Here is a 23,382-nt window from a genome sequence, read left to right as displayed (position 1 = left end):
TTAATGTGTTGATGGGAAGTAAACAAAAAAATGATATATTATTTGTATCATTAAAAATTTATATTTTTTATATTAATTTCTGGTGTCATTTTGACTCCCAAGGACCCTTAGTGTAAACAGGAAATCGGGCTTATAAGGGTTAAACTGGTTTAAGGCTAAATAAATATATTTTTATCCCCATATCTAAATGAATTTGAATATTGTATTGGTTTTTGTCTGTCCAGGACAAACCTGATTGATTCACGCCAACAAATTGCTCTGACTTTTTTTTTTACATTTTTCTTTTGGCATATGTCAACTCCAACTCCCTTTAAAGTTTTTTATTTTCTGAGTTTTTTATAAAATACATTCATTTATTCCAAATGTTTGCCATCATATCACAAGATTTTGCCATCATATTACTAGTACACCACAGTTCTGTAACGTTAAGTGAAAAACTAATTAACATGTTATTATGTGTGTTTCTCTCTCAGTAAGGAGTCAGGACTAACATTAACTGACTGTCTGTCTGTCTGTTCTTAACCAAACAGTCTTTCAAGACCTTTTAAAGATAACGTTACCACATTTATTCATTAATTTATTATGTTGTGAGTACACCACATTTCTGTAAGTGAAAAATGTATTCATATTTGTGTGTTTTTCTCCCAGTAAGGACTAACGTTTACTGACTGTCTGTCAGTCTGTCTGTCTGTTCTCAACCAAACAGTCATTCAAGACCTTTTAAAGGTAATGTTACTACGTTTATTAATTCATTTATTATGTTGTGAGTACACCACCGTTCTGTAAGTGAAAAATGTATTAATATATTATGTGTTTTCTCTCTAAGTAGGACTAACGTTAACTGACTGTCTGTCTGTCTGTTCTCAACCAAACAGTCATTTAAGACCTTTTAAAGGTAACGTTACCATATTTATTCATTCATTTATTATGTTGTGAGTACACCACCGTTCTGTAAGTGAAAAATGTATTCATATTTATGTGTTTTACTCTCAGTAAGGACTAACGTTAACCAACTGTCTGTCTGTCTGTCTGTCTGTTTTCAACCAAACAGTCATTCAAGACCTTTTAAAGGTAACGTAACTACGTTTATTCATTCATTTATTACACCACAGTTCTGTAAGTGAAAAATGTATTAATATATTATGTGTTTTCTCTCTCAGTAAGGACTAACTTTGACTGACTGACTGTCTGTCTGTCAAGACCTGTTACCACATTTATTCATTCATTTATTATGTGGTGAGTATACTACAGTTCTGTAAGTGGAAAAGTAATGAATATTTGTGTGTTTTCTCCCAGGTTAGCATGGATGCGTGCAGCATAATTTTGGATCTTTACCATTGAGGAGACTGGCTGACTGTTCTTGACCAACCATCATTCACCGCAAAAACTTTAAAGGTACCACATTTGTTTATTATGTTGTTAGTATACCACAGTTCTGTTAGTGGAACATTTATTCATATTTTTGTATTTTCTCACTGGTAAGTACAAAGGCGTCTTTACCATTGAGGAGGCTGACTGACTTACTTTCATTTACCATCATTAACACAACAAAAACTAAAGAAATGTTACTACAATTGGACCTATGTATTTACTCATCATGTTGTGAGTACACCACAGTTTTGTCACTGAAAAAATTATATTTGGATTTTCTTACTGCTTGGCGTAGACAAATGTGACCCTGTGTAATTTTAAAATTGAAAAAGTGTACACAAAAAAGTGTACTGTTCCTTAATTCAAACGACATCGAAACATTTTTAAAATTATAAAGTTTTAAAAATGTTTCGATGTTGTTTGAATTAAGGAACAGTACACTTTTTTGTTTTAAATATTCCTGTTTGGACAGTCTATTAAAGCCATAAAGGAATACTTGATATATTTCATATGGAATGTGTAAATCTAATATTAGTTTTAATATGAATTTGGACTGAACAGCACACTTTTGTTTTGTCTAAAGCAATGTTTGTAAAATAAATGATTGTTCAATAAACTGTAATAATTTTACCCTTTTCTGTCATTATTTTTTATACTAATGTTTTTCTGATCTTATGTAGCTTCATTCATTTGAGTTAAATCAACTTAAACCATTTAGGGCAATCGGTTTCCTCCAACCATTTGAGTAGCTATATAGTTGTGTGAACTTATTAATTTGAGTTACGTCAACTTAAACCATTTAAGGCAATCGGTTTCCTCAAACCATTTGAGTAGCTATATAGTTGTATGAACTAAATAAAATGTATTAAAGTGAACTAAATCCATTTGAGTGGTATGAACTTAAGCTAACTTAATATGTTTGAGTAAAGGTAACTCAAACATTTTTAGTCATATGCACTTATAATTTAAAGTTTACAGTACTCATATGTATGAGTTTTAAAATCTAAATGGTTTAAGGCATTCGGTTTCCTCAAACGGTTTTAGTTGAGTTACAGGTTTTACAGTGTACAATGACGCTGATGCAGGGTTCCCCTGTTTCAAGATGGCAGCTCCATTTGACGCATTGGGTCCAATGAACTGCCGTAGTCAAGGTGACATCTAGGCCACTCCACTCCAGTTTTAGACACACACTCGTGAACTTCCCTTAACACTTTCCGTCGGGGGAATCCCTGTCGCCATTTTGAAGTGCGTTCCACTTCGTCAAGTGGACGAGGGAAGTTTATATGGACAGACCCTCGCTCCCTTGATTTTGAATAAACTTCATATATACACTTCAGGCAGCTCCATATACCACAATGCAACACGATTGTGACGTCACTTCAGCAGCTCCCGCTTTGCACAGTTCAAATGATGGGGGGTCTTCACTTTCCATGTGATCAAGGGCTTAGGATGGTCCATTTGAACCCACTTCACGTGTTCCAGCAGTAGTGGGCACTCGTACAACGTAAGCAATGATGTACATCCGAGTGAAAGAGACTGAGGGAAGTTAGCAAGGGAAGGTCTTAAAAAATGAACTGGAACGCAGGGCTAGTGTATATTTCTATGGGGGAATCAGGGAACATCGATACATCAGTTCACAGGAAGTGGAGAGCGATAATTACCTAACTGTCATTGCGCGCACCATGTGATCACCAGTCAGAACGGTCAGACCGCTATGCAATTATATGACCATTGATAAAACACATATAAACCAAATATATATAACAGAATAAAAGTTTTTTCATATTTGCATGACAGTTACTGCAGGGCTTCAATTGTGTCATATCAATGTCGATGACGTAACATCCTCAAAATTCTGGCTTCCGAGGATCCTTCCGTGAGATTGAGAAACACCTTCTCTCTCTTGAAACCAATACGAAAAGTGAGTCAAATCTGTATCTCCCCCATGTTAAAATCCCCAACTTCACAGCAGAAATACGTGTTTACAGCCTGGTGTCTGTATGTTGCTTTGGTCTATTTCGCCCTTTGTGATAACTTTGAGAGGGTTGATTTTTTTGTAACTCATCTGTTTGAATTATGTTAAGCCTTAAAGTTCTGAATAATTAAGGACTTGGCCACGTGAGTGACAGGTGAACTGCCATTGCTGTCACTACAGTCAAGCTAGGAGGGCGTAGTTTCAGCAACCAGCCACCTCAGTTTCACCCACGTCTTAGCTTTTTACTAATTTTCGGTTATCCACGAGTGATGCTTGGTGACGAGCTGGCAAGATGGCAGCGACAGACTCTGCCAACTATTGGATTCAACCTGGGTGACGTCAAGGACACATTCATATTTTTTGCAGTCTATGGTTACAAGACGCTGGTCCTGTCACGTGACCAGGCCGGGTTTTCAGTTGGCACCCACACCATTCTTATAAAACTAAACATACCAAGTTATTTCTGTTAAACCTGATTAGTGCAATGTCTCTTTTAGCTAAATAGTGCAAACAACTGATTTCAGGTTTTTACAAAACATAAATGAATAAGTAATGATTATTGAATTGAATTGAATGCTTTTTATTGTCATTGCATTACATACAATACAATGAAATTTGTTGTGCTACTCCTGGTTGGTGTTTCAACATCAACATATAACCACAGACAATAAACGGGGACCAGAGACAGTAAACATATGAACACCGACATATAAAGTGACATTTTCAATATAAAGTGACTTGTGATAATAAGTAAAGTGCTATTAAGTAATGATTACTTGTAAGTTTAATAAGAAACAAAGTCAGTTTTAACAGGGCACGTGTGTTAAAAAATAGTATAAAACTGATATTGCCGTTGAATCTATTCAAAAGAGATCCCCTCTTTAATATAATGTTTTATGCAGCAGGATCCAGATTTTAAAGGTAATAAACTGTACAGTATCTGTTCCTTAAACACGTGTCTAATCACACTACATTTCTGCAGGTTATAAACCAAAACAAAAGACTTTTTGAAAACCTTACGCTATATTGATTTCAATTAACTAGGAAAACACTTACTACAGTAGCCTAGTAAGAAGAAAACCTAATAATGTTTAACTAATACATTGTATAAATGGATAGTTTTGTTATATGTTAATATGACGCATCATATTTCAGATGTTGTTAAAGTATTTTGGCAAGTATTTATTCTAATCTTTAGCAACTGTGCATGACAAAAGTTGCTCTGATTCACACAGCATTACTACAAGCGTAACTGTAAATGTAAAACAAACTGTGTCGCAACCCACACCCACACTTAACACCCACACTTTTCCCGGTGAGACGGTTCAACACCCACACTTTTTCTGCAGCTTTGCAAGAACGCCTTAAGTCGTTCCTCTGTTTCTCTGGCCACTCTGTGTTTGCGCTGCGCTGCCTCCTCTCCCCTAGCCTGACTACGTCAGACTTCGTACTTCCGCTAAATTTCATTACGCTACTGTACTCAGTCTGAGATACCTCCCATTCAAACCGTTTTCCTCAGGCATCGAGACGGCCGTCAAATCAACGAACAGAGGGCGGGCTGAGAGCCATGACGTAGACGCTAAGCGCCGAATGTACGGTTGTAGTTTGTAGTGGACATGGAGGCACAGAAAGCTATTTGCTCTGTTGGCACTTGCCAACTTAAAGCAACACCAAAGAGTTTTTTTTACCTTAAAATAACGTTTCCAAAAAAGTTTCAGTGGTTCATCCACTCAAAACAGGGTGAATGGCACTTTCACATTCACTTTGCAGCCCTCTATCGGCCAAAACCGCACTAAAGAAGTTTCCAACCGTCGGTTAGTGGTCCTGTATTTCGAGTGAAAACTACAAAAACTTGCTTTACGGCAGACCTACAATCCAATCAGAGTCAGCTATGCTGCAGTATTTACAACAGTGTTAATGAACAAATAACTGTCATTGCGCGCACCATGTGATCACCAGTCAGAACGGTCAGACCGCTATGTAATTATATGACCATTGATGAAACACACATAAACCGAATATATATAACAGAATAAAAGTTTATTTTCATATTTGCATGACAGTTATTGCAGGGCTTCAATTCTGTTAATAGACAAGTAAAGCAGCAATAGTCAATTAAAGTGTATAATAAACATACCTTTTTCACTGCATAGTACTCAATGTTTTTTATTGTATATTGTACATATTTTAAATGTGATAGTAAATAAAAAATTAAAATATGAATGTAGTTCTATATATATTTATGTTATATCAATCTGCCCGACCCATCGTTGACTTTCTTTGATGCTGTTTGCAGAGCGTTCAAAATGAGCGGTTATTGTCAGTGAAGTCCACTTCAACTGATATACCGTGCTCAGGAAGTAGGGAATAGTAAACACTCTGTAGGGACCCTGTCGAATGGAACGCACCTTAGCTGTTTCTCAATGTCAAGGATACTTCCTTGACAGGACTGGTCCTTACAAGTCACTTCCTTTAGAGGCTAGGAGAGGCTCCTCTTTAGCATTCGGAGAACACGTAAATGGAACAGGCTACCAAGTGCGCGTCATTGCGTCAATACGTCAGTGAAAAGGTGTGCTTTTAGCGCTGCGCACATAGGATTGTGGGTGATTTCAGAGCGTGAAGGCTACAAATATGCATCCTTTCCTGTATATGGAATATTTCTCAAACTAAGGATTCAGTTGGTGGAAATGCTGAGGATCCTGGACATTGGAACAGTCCTTTGACGGATGTCGATGACGTAACATCCTCAAAATTCTGGCTTCCGAGGATCCTTCCGTGAGATTGAGAAACACCTTCTCTCTCTTGAAACCAATACGAAAAGTGAGTCAAATCTGTATCTCCCCCATGTTAAAATCCCCAACTTCACAGCAGAAATACGTGTTTACAGCCTGGTGTCTGTATGTTGCTTTGGTCTATTTCGCCCTTTGTGATAACTTTGAGAGGGTTGATTTTTTTGTAACTCATCTGTTTGAATTATGTTAAGCCTTAAAGTTCTGAATAATTAAAGGTGCAATTTGTAAGATATTTGCAGTAAAATCTCCAAAAACCACTAGGCCAGTGTTATATATTTTGTCCAGCTGATTACTATCAATATCTGTAATGTTTTCAACTACTTGTAAATCATGAGAAAATTTCCATTCAAAACATTGACACGGGGCAGTGCAGTCTCCTGTCAATGACGTTAATATCCATGTGACCCTTTGTCACCGCCTTTACTGACGTAAACCACATGACAACAGTGGTCCAGCTCGAAAAAATAAAATGGCGGCCAAGGAAGCAGCTGGAGCACAAATTTAGTGAAAATAAACGTATATTTTCACTTTTTAAGCATTTTAATTGCATTTCTAGCGAGAAATTAGTATTGTAGTTTTCAAATATGTGATTAGTTATCACAAAGGCGCTCTCTGTTTATATTTCAAACACGCTGCCTTTGAAGTGCGTCGGAAAGCCTTTCTCTGAGCGGCCTTCAGGCCTCCGAGGCCGAAGTCATTTCCTCAAGAGGCAGCGAGGCAACAAGTCCTCACTGCCTTGAGTTTTCGGACGCAGCGAGCCAGTGTTGTGGACAAATGCGGAATATGCGATAGCGCCTGTCGGGCTACGCGCTTGCTTATGAACTTATGGATATTTCTGTACCGTCTGCTGCTGGTTGTGTCAGCTCCTGTAAGCGTACGGGCCAACCAAACGACCCAAGAAGAGTTTTGAACAAAACGAGGGAGGATCAATTTGTTGTTGCATTATCTGGATGGAGAGAGCTTCATGACAACATTTAACTAGACCGAGATTCTGATCCTGCTTGTGTTTTACGCGATGGGTGAGTTGTTTTGATTCGTAACCCTTCAAAAAACGTATGCTATTATATTGATCACAACATTAGTGTGTAGATTGTAATCAGCGCGTCTTCCCGCGGACGATATGCACATCAAAGGTATTGTACAGCAATATAAATGGTCATTTTAAGACACTTCACAATAAGATTTGTACTGTCAATACATTATGTCAAAAATCATTGTAGATTGTAAGTTGAAAACTTAATTCTGTGCTGTGTTTACCATCGAATTTGGACTAATACTGTAATATCAATATGACTAACAATTTCGTTTTGAACATCACATATAAACTTACATAATGAAATAAACGATGTCATCAAACGCAACATTTTTAAGACTTGATTACCTTACGTGATTTCTCGTTCACGTCTGATTGATGGCCATCAGTGGTTGAGTTAAAGACTACAAATCGCATAATTCCACGCTGCTTCAGAGCGTCAGTAAACAACATCATTGTTATTGTTTGATCTGGGGCCATCTAGCGGCGAAAATAATACAAACTGCATCTTTAAGGACTTGGCCACGTGAGTGACAGGTGAACTGCCATTGCTGTCACTACAGTCAAGCTAGGAGGGCGTAGTTTCAGCAACCAGCCACCTCAGTTTCACCCACGTCTTAGCTTTTTACTAATTTTCGGTTATCCACGAGTGATGCTTGGTGACGAGCTGGCAAGATGGCAGCGACAGACTCTGCCAACTATTGGATTCAACCTGGGTGACGTCAAGGACACATTCATATTTTTTGCAGTCTATGGTTACAAGACGCTGGTCCTGTCACGTGACCAGGCCGGGTTTTCAGTTGGCACCCACACCATTCTTATAAAACTAAACATACCAAGTTATCTCTGTTAAACCTGATTAGTGCAATGTCTCTTTTAGCTAAATAGTGCAAACAACTGATTTCAGGTTTTTACAAAACATAAATGAATAAGTAATGATTACTTGTAAGTTTAATAAGAAACAAAGTCAGTTTTAACAGGGCGCGTGTGTTAAAAAATAGTATAAAACTGATATTGCCGTTGAATCTATTCAAAAGAGATCCCCTCTATAATATAATGTTTTTATGCAGCAGGATCCAGATTTTAAAGGTGATAAACTGTACAGTATCTGTTCCTTAAACACGTGTCTAATCACACTACATTTCTGCAGGTTATAAACCAAAACAAAAGACTTTTTGAAAACCTTACGCTATATTGATTTCAATTAACTAGGAAAACACTTACTACAGTAGCCTAGTAAGAAGAAAACCTAATAATGTTTAACTAATACATTGTATAAATGGATAGTTTTGTTATATGTTAATATGACGCATCATATTTCAGATGTTGTTAAAGTATTTTGGCAAGTATTTATTCTAATCTTTAGCAACTGTGCATGACAAAAGTTGCTCTGATTCACACAGCATTACTACAAGCGTAACTGTAAATGTAAAACAAACTGTGTCGCAACCCACACCCACACTTAACACCCACACTTTTCCCGGTGAGACGGTTCAACACCCACACTTTTTCTGCAGCTTTGCAAGAACGCCTAAAGTCGTTCCTCTGTTTCTCTGGCCACTCTGTGTTTGCGCTGCGCTGCCTCCTCTCCCCTAGCCTGACTACGTCAGACTTCGTACTTCCGCTAAATTTCATTACGCTACTGTACTCAGTCTGAGATACCTCCCATTCAAACCGTTTTCCTCTGGCATCGAGACGGCCGTCAAATCAACGAACAGAGGGCGGGCTGAGAGCCGTGACGTAGACGCTAAGCGCCGAATGTACGGTTGTAGTTTGTAGTGGACATGGAGGCACAGAAAGCTATTTGCTCTGTTGGCACTTGCCAACTTAAAGCAACACCAAAGAGTTTTTTTTACCTTAAAATAACGTTTCCAAAAAAGTTTCAGTGGTTCATCCACTCAAAACAGGGTGAATGGCACTTTCACATTCGCTTTGCAGCCCTCTATCGGCCAAAACCGCACTAAAGAAGTTTCCAACCGTCGGTTAGTGGTCCTGTATTTCGAGTGAAAACTACAAAAACTTGCTTTATGGCAGACCTACAATCCAATCAGAGCCAGCTATGCTGCAGTATTTACGACAGTGCTAATGAACAACTACGCGTCTTACCTGTAGGGGGAGCAAAGAGCAATAACTCTTTAGTGTGCTTTAAGCCGGAACAAGAAGAGTGTTTGTTAAACATTTTGAATGGAGATTATGTTGTTGCCCTACTCCCGATAGGTTTTGGGAAAAGTTTAATTTATCAACTATTACCGATCGTCAGCGAGAAACTGTGTGCAGCACTGCTTGACGTGCACAACGATCGAGAAATCATGGAAGGGAATTTCATTGTTCACAGTTAACGGTGGAGGACGCGTGGTTAAACATTCTTTGGTGACATTCCTGATTAACCAGAAAATATGGTAGGAATATTTAATTTACATGTGGTTATGTCTGTCTGGTGGAAGAGTTTGAGAGGAGAGAGGGGCGTTCCTCCACTTAGACGTGAGTGGAAAGGCACCGTAAGGATAGTGTTCAACTAGCTCTGGCCGGATTTACTTTACATAATCTGCAAAAGTCGTTCATAGCCATGTTAACTCCGGTATTTCGCTCGATGGGTTTGTTTTCACATCATACGTGTGTTTTACAGCAGAGATTGGATGCGCCTGAGCCGGCGCATAACGCACATCATATCCAAACGTTATGTGATTGGCTTACGTTTAGACTAGGGCCGGGACTTTAACGCGTTAATTAAGATTAATTAATTACACAAAAAATAACGCGTTAAACATTTTAACGCATTTTAATCGCACTTATTAACGGAGTCATTCGTAAATGCTGCAGACCCTGTTTTAGTTCGAGAACTCCGGAGTTGTGCTGCAGTTTAAATAAAAGTAGACGGAACCTAAACGAACAGCTGATTTTAACGGGACAACGCATCAGTTTCAAAGTAAAAATTATTTATTCTGGTAAATGGAGGTTTGCAACGGAGGTTTTGCCCAATAAACATCTACCAACAAACTACAGATTATTTTAACATGTATCCTAATGTCTGTTATATGTTAATGTTTGAGTATTGCTGGGTTTAAATATTGTTGTAATGTTGTTTTGTTTCAATTTAATTAGCTTATTGCGAGTTTAATTTAAGTTTTGTTTGCTACTTTAAAATGAATTTCGTTTCAAATAATTTGTCTACTAATTATAAACAATGTTTTGTTGTTAGGTTTTGTGAATATAAATTAAAAAGAACATTAAAAGCAACACCGTGCATCTCATTGATGCATATGCTACCGAATGCCAAAACATGCAATGAGTAGCCTATATCACTTAAAAATCAGCTTGGCAGTCCCCAGAAATTACATTTACACGCGCATTTAGAGCATATAGCAGCACGTTTGATTTGCGGTGTGCTTAAGACTTTCAAAAATCAACTTCATATTAATTTTAATAGGCTACTTTGACGGAGGACACGCACAGAGAATAGCGACGGCAGGTAAAGGAAAAAAGTTAAATGGTGTTTTTCTGACGAATAGAGTCAGTTTGTAAGAACATTTTTAAATGGACTATAAGATCATCAATATGAACTCTGAACAATGAACTATTATAAACATAACAGCAAGAAAACCTGAAGAGGATCTTGCAACATTAAAGAAACAAGCATTTATGTAGGCTAAAGCTATATATCACCTCTTATTTTTTAATTTTGTTAAGTTTCAATGGTAAGACTAAAAGCGCGTACATTACGCAGCGCTTTTCACATCTGAATCCCACTTAAGAAAACTATAAACGATGTGCAACTTAAAAATGTGCATAATATATTTTTTATATTTTAATTTTAATATAGGCTATATAGTATATTATGTTTTGTTGTTTTTATACGTGAGGTGGGGGATCCGCGCAAATAGGTACCGGAACACAGACAGTCAAAACAACACATTAGTGTTGATTCTGGGACAACAAACTGCGTCATCCTGGAATCTACCCATCTCTGTGTTATTATTGAAACAACACATTTTGTGTTACTTTTAACACAACATGTTTTATACTTGAACACAAAATCAACACAAAATGACACATAATGTCTTAAAATTACACATAATGTGTTAAAAGCTTACCGCACAATGATGTGTATAAAATTAACACATCATTTCTAAGAGTGTATACTAAAAATCCATGTAAAAAAATTACTTCTTAATGTTCTCAGGTCAAATATTTATATGTGATTAAAATGCGATTAATTTAGATTAATTAATTACAAAGCCTCTAATTAATTAGATTAATTTTTTTAATCGAGTCCCGGCCCTAGTTTAGACCAATGATTTTAAGCCCCTCCCACAAGAAGGAAAACGGTTGTCAATTATGCCCAGCCAGACTCTGTCTATGAAGCGAAGCAAAATAGCAGAGGATGTTATTAACAGGCTACCTCTCCCCCTCCCCTCTCAAACATGACGCTGGCTTTGAGCGTTACCGGCTGATGATTGGCTGTTCTGCCTTAAGTCCCGCCTCTCTTGCTGTGTTAAAGGAATAGTCCATTTTCTTAAAAGAAAAATCGAGATAATTTTCTCACCACGTCATCCAAAATGTTGATGTCTTTCTTTGTTCAGTCGAGAAGAAATTATGTTTTTTGAGGAAAACATTGCAGGATTTTTCTCATTTTAATGGACTTTATTAGAGCCCAACACTTAATATTTAACTCAACACTTAACAGTTTTTTTCAACGGAGTTTCAAAGGACTATAAACGATCCCAAATGAGGCATTAGGGTCTTATCTAGCAAAACGATTGTCATTTTTGACAAGAAAAATAAAAAATATGCACTTTTAAACCATAACTTCTCGTCTAGGTCTGGTCCTGTGATACGCCAGCGTGACCTCACACAATACGTCATGATGTCAACGCGAAACTACGCCCCAGTGTTTACGAGTGTGGAGAAAGAGGACCGTTCCGATGTTGTTGTATGTCGAATGACACTAATTAATGTCTTTGTGTCAGTTTATTGTTTACAATGGTCCGCAAATGTGCGTATCATATATGTAACACAAGACCTCTCTACGTCACTATGCATTTACGTTAGGTGGCGCTGGCGTATCACAGGACCGGACCTAGACGAGAAGTTGTGGTTTAAAAGTGCATATTTTTCATTTTTCTTGTCAAAAATGACAATCGTTTTGCTAGATAAGTATCATTTAGTATTTACAGGTGTTTAGTTTACATAACGCCGAAGACGCAGGCACGCACGCAGTGTGCTGTGTGATGCTACTGCATTAATGCAGATATTAATGAAATCAGATGGTTGGAAAGCCAGTTAATTTTTTTAATGCTTGATTCTCTGACTTTAAAGAACCATATGATCCATCAGTATTTGTCATAAAACGTATGTGTTTAAATCAGCGACATGGTTCAAGAATCCCTAAATCTAAAATATTCCTTTATTTTTGTCAAAGCGGACAGAATTACATTTATTGTACATACACCGTTGGGTTTAGGAGAGATTAATTATGCCAAACCATGAGATAAGCAGCCAGCGAGATAAAAATGTTTTACAAGTTCTTTTAAAACGGCAGATATGAGCGCGCACCTGGTGCACGTTCTCTGTCACCGCCGGTGAGCGCGAGTTTAATGCGCGTGAACAATAGAGCACGGAGCGTGACAAGACTCACGGAGCTTGTGAAGCGATTCATCTTTTATTTAGTTTAAAATAAATATGTTGTAGTCTAAAGAAAGTAGTATTGACGGCCCTTATGGTACTTGTAGCATAGGGCATTGCTTAAACTATGCACATACTAAATATTTAATTAAATAACCTTTAAACATGCCTAGTCCCGTTTTTAATCAGAGGCATTGTTCAAGAAACACTAAGGGCCCTATTTTACATAGTACAGCGCACGGTCTAAATAGGCGTGTCTGAATCCACTTTGCTAATTTAACAATGGGAAAAATGGTTTGTGCGCTAAGCGCACGGTCGAAAATGGTTGTTCGTATTCTTTTAATGAGTAATGGGTGTGTTTTGGGCATAATGTGCAATAAACCATGAGAGTCTCAGCTCTCATCCCCTTTAAAAGCCAGTTGCGCTGGCGCTATGTCTAATCCCTATTTAGATGACGGACTTTGTAAACTGAAAAACTAAGCGGAGGAAGAAGATCCCCAGTTTAAGATTAATGTTAAATAATTGTGTTGTTTTTCACTTGTATTGAAATAGTTATTTTTTGGATTAAAACCTTTAAAACCAGTTCCCTTTCGAGGGAACTCGCGCTGCGTCGCCATAGAGACGCTTTGGGAACGCCTTCAGGTGTGAGTGCGTCTGAATGTGTATATCAAATCCAACCAATGGTGGGGTGTGACGTCACCGGCGGGGTGACGCAGGAGCCGGAAAGCATAAAAGGCGACGTACAACCACGCCCCCACTATCTCTTTTGCCTCAGACGGCTATCTGTGTGTGTGTGTCAAAGAGTGTCTGAATAGCTTAAAAACTGTGTGACTGAATAGTTTAACTGTGTGGCTGATAATGAAGGAAAATAAGAAATCAGAAAGTTTAGGAGCTGAGCACGCTCACGCCGCTCTTGAGGGCGCGGTGTGACGTGTGTTCATTATGATAACTTACTTTTCAAAATGCTCCGTTGTTCCTCCTCTGGGTGTGGAAGCCTGCACTGCAGTTACTTCCCCTCATTGAGAGGGACGTGATCTCATGTAATCTTCCCCCCGAGGGGGTTGATGTATCTGAGTACAGAGTGGTGAGGACGCATACCTATTCTCCCTCTGCAATGTAATGATTTAATCAAGCTCAGTATACGAGCTGCATGTGTCGAAGTTTAATCCGAATGGCCGGAAGAGCGTCCGCAGGTTAAGCTGCCAGAGCCCTTCCAAAATGCTTAAACTCAGCCACACACCATTCGGGCTGTGTGTCGTTGCTTTGATGAGTCAAGACAATGATCGCGTTTCTCGCGGTTTAAGTCCTGCGTCCACTGAGGTGGTGTAACGTTAGTGTACTTTGACCGTGAAAGCTCTGCCTCGGGAGGGTTTGGAAGCACGCATTGCGGTCACTTCCAACCCGAACGGGAGCTCTATGCAATGTTTTACTTCTGAGGAGATATATGTTGTAAACACAGCCCTTTTCTTCACCGACCGGTTCAGATCCGCGTCCGCTAAGGCGGTGTGCACTTATCATTGCTATCGGGAAGGATTCGGGAGCCCGCATGTCGGTTTCTCCCGCCCCGATCGGTAGCCCGTGCTTCACTGTGACCGTGTCAGACGATGTTCGCGTGTTTTACGGTTCGAGGCCTGCCTCGACCGGTCTATTAAATGAGAAGTTTATCGAGGTTGTTTCTCGTAACTGCTAGTTTTAATATGTATGAACCAGCATATATATATATATATATATATATATATATATATATATATATATGTATGAACCAGCATATATATATATATATATATATATATAAGAAACTATATCATCCAGCAAATTAGATGAGAGTTTTCTTACAAAATGAGTGCAATCTCAACACCAGAGGCTTTCTTTCTTTCCTGATCTCCATTATTATGCAAGTCATGGAAAAGACCATCTGACCATGTTTACACAAGCACTTCAGCTAGCTTTTAAACTTAATTTATATTTAGAGGATGTTTTATGTTGCCATGAGTGGCTTCATCCCTAAAGCCTCCAACATTGTCAAATATATGTATAAAGCCCTATCAGGGTATGCCCTCATGGGGAGTGTGGGTTTTATCCGCCATTTACGGGTTCCCACACTTCTCAGTAGCCTCCTGTATTAACTGTGAACACTCTGCCTCTCGTAGTACAGAGCACAGTAAATCAGGTTCCCTTGGTAAAAATTATAATAGCATGGAAAAACATTCCAAACATATCTCAATGGGTGTTATGCACAGAAAATTAGGCTATCCCTAATTTTAGAGCAGGAATTGGATTTCCTTTTATTCAAAGGCTACACGAAACGGTCACAAAATTATGGTTCATGATGTTGACAGTCACTCACATTAATCTCAAATCAGATCCGAGGACTGGTTTTTGTTAATGGATTTTTCCTGCTCACAGAATCTCAGGTTTGCCTTTGGGGGCATGGCATACCAATATCAGCCTTCCCTTCGGCCTAGATCTATCCCTTCACACATTTACAAAATGTGTAAATGCTGCCCTGGCGTCATTGCATCTTTAGGGCATTTGCATACTATTTATATTGATGATTGGCTAATATTAGCACAGTCAGCACAGATTGCAGCACAGCATCGAGATGTTGTGTTTGCACGTCTACATACCTAGCGTTGAGACTGAACACCAAGAAAAGTATGTTAGTCCTAACACAGGCGATCACATTTTGGGTATAATATGGAACTCTACGATGATGCAGGCACAGATGTCTCCTGCTCGTGTCATGTCCATTTTTCATATAAGTGAATGAGTTGAAGCTATAGGTCAATTGCACACCAAGTGGTGGTTTTAAAATCAGGGTTTTTCCTCGAGGGGCAACCCTTTTTGCATGTTCAAGGTTACGCGCACATGTCTTCGTACTCTAGAATATGTAAAGATTTCGGGTTTCTGTCTCAAAGCCCGATGTGAGGTGTGGTCTGACGCTGCATGACATTGACAGATGCATCTCTCTTAAGCTGAGGAGGATCAGCTATGGAAAGCCAAAAGGACAAAAATGTCCAATCAGCTAAACGCCAGGAAAAGTGTGCTTCTCCAGTACAGAGGACCTCCTTTCTGGGCGTAGTATGGATTTCAACGACTGCAGGCACGGTTGTCTCCTGCTCGTATAGAATCCATCCTGTATATTGGGGGCTCAGGGTCGTCACATCAGGCTTACGACGGATGCATCCCTCTAAGGCCGGGAAGTGGCTATGGAAGACCATAAGGTCAAAATCTATGTAAGTCCACATGGAGCAGACATTCTGCTGAGGCAGGCGTTGAGCTTGAGGAATGAAGACTCCACCCACATGTGGGGGAGCAAATTTGGCTCAGGTTCGGCCAAGCGAAAGCTGACCTGTTTGCAATTCAGGAGAATTCACATTGTACTCTTTGGTTTTCTCTCTTTCACCCAGTCCCCCTCAGACTGGTTGCCATGACACAGGAAGGGTCTGAGGGCCTCCGGTGTGTTTTTCCCCAATTGCTCAGCTCCCGGGAGTTCTGGAGAGGGTCCGGCAGCACAGGCACAGCTGTTGCTCGTAGCCCCGTGTTGGCTGACCCGAGTGTGGTTTTCGAACCTGGTCTCCCTCCTAGACGGCTCCCCAGTTCAGGGGCCGATCTGGAGGGATCGGTAGTCTCAGGCAAGGGGCACTGTGTTTACCCCTGCCTAGAGTTTTGGGGTCTGGCCTCTGAGGAGGACAGACTCATAGAAATGGGTCTCTCAACTGAGGTTGTGCAGACTATTTTATTTCCAGAGCTCCCTCCACCAGGAAATCATACGCATTTGAAGAAAGACTTTAATTACGTGGTGCCAAGAGCACTTATATGACCCAGTTAACTGCCCCTTGGTACAGTTCTGGAGTTTTTATAGGAGCAGTTTGCAGCAGGGCTGCCTTCTTTGACCATTAAGGCTTATGTGGCAGTTATATCTGTCTTTCATACCTTAGTGGTCGGTCCCTCATTAAGTAGAGACCATCTATTCATGCATTTCCTGTGTGGCACTCGGAGGCTGAGGCCTGCGAGTCATTTTAGGATCCCTGCGTGGGTTCTGTCTTTGGTCCTGGAGGACTTATCAGGGGTACCATTTGAGCCATTGATAACATTTCAGAAAGTTTCTTACTCTGGAAACTATATTTCTCTTAGCTTAAGAGGGTAGGAGGGTATTTCCCTTAAGAGGGTAGGAGATTTAGAGGCTCTCTCAGTTTCGCCAACCTGTCTCGAGTTCGCTCTAGGCATGGTAAAGGTTTTTCTATACCCTAAATCGGGCTACGTTCCGAAGGTTTTGAGCAACATACCACGTCCCATAGTCTTAAAGGTGTTCTGTCCTCCACCATTTAAGGACGCGAGCCAAAGAAAGCTTAATTTACTCTGTCCAGTACAAACACTGGACATCTATGTGCTCAGAACAGCGGAGTTCAGGAAAGCAGAGCGGTTATTTTTGTGCTTTGGTTCGGCCCGGAAAGGTTTCCCGGCCACAAAGCAAACTTTGAGTAAATGGATAGTCGAGGCTATTTCTTTTGCTTATGAAGCCTCTGGACGGCCCTCTCCTTTAACCGTCAGAGCGCATTCAACTAGAGGTATGGCAGCATCTAAAGCCCTGTGGGCAGGTGCCTCTGTCCAGGATGTCTGTGATGCGGCAGGCTGGTCCTCACCGCTCACTTTTGTACAGTTTTATGAGTTGGATCTCACTCCTTCTTTGGATCTTTGGTGCTTAGGTCTTAGTTGTGCTTTTTACACACAGTCAGGCACTCATAGTCTGGCGGATTGGGTATAGCGTTCCCAAAGCGTCTCTATGGCGACGCAGCGCGAGTTCCCTCGAAAGGGAACGTCTCGGATTACGTATGTAACCCTTGTTCCCTGAGAAGGGAACGAGACGCTGCGTCTCCTTTGCCATACTTCCTGCGTACCTGTAAGCCGTCTTCGGCAATATTTCAGATAGTGGGGGCGTGGTTGTACGTCGCCTTTTATGCTTTCCGGCTCCTGCGTCACCCCGCCGGTGACGTCACGCCCCACCATTGGTTGGATTTGATATACACATTCAGACGCACTCACACCTGAAGGCGTTCCCAAAGCATCTCTATGGCGACGCAGCGTCTCGTTCCCTTCTCAGGGAACAAGGGTTACATACGTAACCCGAGACGTTTTCTTTTAGTCATGGAAGTAAAAATAGCAGGCTTTAAATTGCTGTATATGTATGGCTATCCAATATCATCAAAACATAATTTACAAGTATGTACTCTAAAAATACTGTATTTGTAACAAACAGGAGATAAAGAATTTACAAACGCGCGGAGAGCCATTTCAGCACCCGGACACACTTAAAAATGTTTCTCATCTCACCATATCCACAGTTACAAAGTCATCATATACAATAAATATGTGGGGTAGCACTTAAAAAACATTTAAAAACAGATGCATTTGTTTAAAGCAAAGCATTTATTTACTTACCAGGCTGCAGGTGAAGCAGCTCTTTACACCTTCTAACGTCTCAAAATTGGTCCTCATTTATGTCCAGAGACTCAATAATAATCTTACATTTCAATGCTCTACTTTTTTCGTATTTAATAGCTTTTTTGTGCTGCTGCGCATCCATGTGTGTGATAAGCAAACCTGCGTTGTCATCCTGTTTAGGCGCATATTTATTCATTAAATAACAAAAACACTATTGCCCCATAGACTTTAGACCAGGTTTTTGTTGGTCAATGGCGTAGTCTATTTTAGTTGCCTCAAAATAGCAACATGCCAACAATGCCCCTGAACGTACACACCTCGTTTTTAGATCAGAACGCCCATGGACGCAAAAATGGGTGCAAATGCATTTGCTATTTCTCATGAGTTTCCAATTACTCTTTCACTGAAGCAGTAACTGTTTTAGGATTAAGCAATACAGTTGATGCTGGTAACCTTGTTCTCACTCTCCGACCCAGCAATGGGGAGACTCAGATTAAACAATGAAATGCATGGATCTCTTTCATCAGCTTCAGTCTTTTTTAATATATGTTTCACAGTTTGTACAGCCCTTTCAACCACTAAATTTGATTGAACATGGTGAGGGCTTGTTGTATGATGAAACTCAAATTCTTTAGAGAACACGCAAATTTTTGTGAAGCAAATTGCAGTCCATTATCAGAAATTAGTACCTCAGGCAGAGGCGATTCTAGGGTTAGAGCTTTAGGGGTGCTGAGCACCCAATGAGCTCCGCTGCCACCACCCACTCTTTTTTCCTACAGAAACCAATAATATGTTTATTGTAAAATAACTATCTGGAAGAAAACTGAAACTTAAGTAGTATTTCATATACACTGTAAACAGAAATTATAGCTCACTTTTACCATCTGTGTCTGTAAAAGTCTCTTTCAGTACTCAAAATAGTGAGGAGAAGCATTTTTACCCCCATTTCAGGATAGTAAAACACCAATATAACAACAAACACTAAAAATATATATTTAATTTAGGTCTATGCAGTTGCTTTGGAGCAAAATCTTTGCAATAAAAATGACATAATTGAACAAATGACACTTAATGACAGTAGTCATAAACGTTCATAAAATCTCTTTCATATTCATGACACGTCTCATGTCAGCCTTATGAACACCCATTCAAGTAAAGTGATGTTTTATAAAAACTTTTTCATGTGTCGTCAAAATGACCCATACCTAATCTGTTTATATGTGAAGAAATCCACGTATTTACAAATTTCTCACGAGACGAGTGTTTGACAAATTATTCGGCAAACTACTTTCTCTCATCGCTGCTTTTTGATTGTTTTGAGAACAATTACTCAAGAGTCGCCCTCTGTCTATTACAGAATTATACAACGGAGAGCACGTCAAGCATAAAAGTCTTGTAGGTTTACTGAGGAGCCCGCAGGTTCAGCAGGTTCACGCCGTAGAGTAGAGCCATGCAAATTGCAAAAGTGTAAACAAGGCTTCAACTGCACAAAGCTAAAAAGAAATCAGCAACTGTATGCTGATTCCACCACTTGCCGCGTTATGTGTGAAAGGGCCTTTATAGTAAAACACCACCGTTTTTCAATATTTTACTATGTTCTTACCTCAACTTAGATGAATGAATACATACCCATCTTTTTTCAATATGTGGACTTAATCTTTGCACAGCGTGTCATGAATGTGTTAGCATTTAGCCTAGTCCCATTTATTCCTTAGGATCTAAACAGGGAAGAATTTAGAAGCCACCAAACACTTACATGTTTTCCCTATTTAAAGACTGTTACATGAGTAGTTACACGAGTAAGTATGGTGGCACAAAATAAAACGTGATGATTTTTAAGTGGATAAAAATGAGAACTATATTGTATGGCGGAAGAGCACTTAGTTTGCAGCACTTCGACCTCTGGCGCAAGGCAAGGCAAGGCAAGGCAAGTTTATTTGTATAGCACATTTCATACACAGAGGTCATTCAAAGTGCTTTACACAGAAATGAGAAAACAATATATAAAAAAGAAAAAGAAAATGTAAAAATAAGATTTACACGATAAGATCACAATAAAGACAAAGATACATGAGAATTTAAAATAACAATTAAAGAAAATAAATGTGATTTTAATAAAACAGTTTAAAATGTTAAAAAGAATAAAACAGGAGTAAAAGTGACTTGAGTTAAAGGTGCAGTCAGTGTGAAGCAGCACAGTGCTCATTCAGTAAATGCAGAGTTAAACAGATGTGTTTTTAATCTAGATTTAAAATTGTTTACTGTTGAAGCACATCTGATCTCTTCTGGAAGTTGATTCCAGCTAGAGGTGGCATAATAACTAAATGCTGACGCACCTTGTGTTGAGTGAACCCTTGGTATTTCTAACTGACCTGATCCTAATGATCTGAGTAATCTGTTAGGTTTATATTCAGTTAGCATATCTGTCATGTATTTGGGTCCTAAGCCATGAAGTGATTTATAAACGAGTAACAATACTTTAAAGTCTATTCTAAATGTAACAGGAAGCCAGTGTAAGGACCTGAGGACTGGAGTGATGTGCTCAGATTTTTTGGTTCTGGTCAGAATTCTGGCAGCAGCGTTCTGTATGAGCTGCAGCTGTCTAATGGTCTTTAACATCATCAGTCCTGTGAAGATGTTACTGCGCGCTGAGGTCGAAATGCTGCAAACTAAGTGCTCTTTCTCAATGCATTGAAAAAAGATAGTTACAGTATGTATTAATTTGTCTAAGTTGAGGTAAGAGCATAGTAAAATATTGAAAAATGGTGGTTTTCCTTTAAGTCAAAAGTGTAGGCCTGTTTGTCAGTGTTTCACACTCTCTCAGTCGTGCATTAAACTGCCTGCCAATGTGCAAGTGTGAATTTGAATTTCCTTTCGCGACAGTTATAATAACACAAATTACATCACACCCAATAACGCAATCACCCTTCCTTTTTTCCCACTCCAACATTTCAATTATTGCCCACTAAAAGCTGCACAGATGAGGTGTAAAGAGTAGCTGAAAGCCACACTTGAGTAAAAGTACAAATTCCTTACTGTAAAAATTACTCCACTACAAGTTACAAGTCACCAATTTAAATACGACTTGAGTAAAAGTATTAAAGTAACCCAATTTAAAAGTACTCAAGTATTTTTACTCATACTAAATGTTGGCTCAAAGATGCACTAGTCCTCAACACAAAGAGACATTGTAGGTCTGGGCAGTGAAAACTAAGAAAGTTTATTTATGAGGTTTTATTTCCTAATATAGAAAAGAAATTGTTACGATCCCAGATGGTGTTTTTAGGGGTATGAATGGGAGGCAACAATATGAAATGATGGTGGATTTATTTTTGGTGTGTGTATAGGAGCCAACAACGACAGACAACAAAAATAGTGGGCAAAACTGTGCAATTTATTAATGAACAAAGGTGTTAAGTGGTGTGACAAGGTGAATAAAAGGTGGTGGGTATTTACAATATTTACAAGTAACAAATAACAAATACACAAAAGTGGAAAGGGGCACGAGCGGTGCCAAAACAAAGAAACAAACAAAACAAAACCGTTCTAGCTAACGTTTAACCCTCTTACCTACGCTATAAAACATAAAGGTAATTAGATAAATCTTCAGCGTCACACGACGCCCTAACTTACCTACACTACCTACCCAAACACAAAACGTACAGAGGGTGGCACACGCTCCTAAACTAGTGTCTCTAATACAGTAATGGTAACCTACGTGTTGCACAATGTATGTCACGTGACGTACTTACCTGTCCGCTTTCCCCAATATCAACAAGGTCACAGACAACAGAGCGAATGAACACTAACGTACAAACGCATAAACAAGTGGCCAATAAACTGGGTACGAACAGTCTGACATACACAACGAGAAACAACACAGCAAATGAGTTTGACACAGTATAACACAACAACAGGGATTTAACAACATCAGTAACCAGCGTACTGGCATGAATGAACAGCGGTGAGATTTAAATAGGCGGTATCGGGTATTGATTGGTGGATCGACGAGTGACGTCACACAGGATAATTAAGATTGACAGGAAAGGTGTCCAATGGCCGGGATCTGAGAAGACAGACAGCGGAGGAGAGAGAGAGAGAGAGAGAACAAAAAGAACACAAAAAAACAACAAACAACAGAGCACGTAACAGAAATCAAACACCTCAAAATTTTGACCTGGCAGAACAAACACAGATTAAACATAGTCATAGTCTTTGACTAAAATTTAATTTATTTTTGTCATCTGAATTGATTTAGTTTTAGTCTAATGTTATTCAACTAAATGCCCTGAGTCTATTTAGTCTTGAACCCATTTAATTTTAGTCTAGTGTTATTGTGTACTTGAATGTGCCATGCTGAAAAATATATAGCCTTACTTTGTGATGGTAACACTTTACAATAAGGTTCATTAGTTAACATTAAGCTACATTAGTTAACATGAACTAATAATTAACTGCACTTATACAGCATTTATTCATCTTTGTTAATGTTCATTTCAACAATTACTAATACTTTATTAAAATCTTGTTAACATTAGTTAATGCACTCTGAACGAACATGAACAAACAATTAAAGCTTACATTTTTATTAACTAACATTAACAAAGATGAATAAATAATGTAACAATGTATTGCTCATGGTTTGTTCAAGTTGGTTAATACATTAACTACTGTTAACTAATGAACCTTATTGTAAAGTGTTACCAAATATTCTTATATAGGCCTATCCTAAAAAATATATAATTTTAATATTTAAAAAATTCCAGTAAACTAAAATTACACTAACAGAAATATGATAATACATATTAAAAACGTGAAGTTGTTCATTTGAAAGATTAATTGTAAACACATGTAGTATGTAACACCACTATCTCATATTAAGTGCACTACATTTTTCCCGTCATGCATCCCTCTTTACAGTAAATACATTACAGCATACTTGATTAAATGTGAGGACAGTGAAATTGTACACTTATTATCAATCTTATAAGTTACTCGGGCAATCAGTACAGGACCTCGCTGGTTTATTTTGGCTTATATAGTAAGTTATATCAAGTTATGTACCAGCTCAGGTTAGCTGATAAAGTAGCATCAGAGTATATAAACATTTGTGCTTGCCTTTGAGTTGCGGGATGACCCTCCTG

The 23,382-nt window shown here is 38.9% G+C and overlaps 1 protein-coding gene across 1 annotated transcript in view; it reads left to right on the top strand.

Moving 5' to 3' along the window:
• The first annotated feature begins 6,265 nt into the window (after positions 1-6,265).
• The window catches only part of LOC135735547 (phospholipase A and acyltransferase 1-like), a 58,482-nt gene continuing 41,365 nt past the window's right edge, over positions 6,266-23,382 (top strand). The window contains exon 1 of the mRNA XM_065253964.2: positions 6,266-7,157. The gene's annotated coding sequence lies outside the window, so the exon portion shown is untranslated. The remainder of the gene's footprint in view (positions 7,158-23,382) is intronic.

The sequence above is a fragment of the Paramisgurnus dabryanus genome, chromosome 4 (genome assembly GCF_030506205.2).
Source record: "Paramisgurnus dabryanus chromosome 4, PD_genome_1.1, whole genome shotgun sequence".
Taxonomy (NCBI): domain Eukaryota; kingdom Metazoa; phylum Chordata; class Actinopteri; order Cypriniformes; family Cobitidae; genus Paramisgurnus; species Paramisgurnus dabryanus.
The sequence above is the reverse complement of the archived record's forward strand: the minus strand, read 5'-3'. Positions and strand labels throughout refer to the sequence as shown.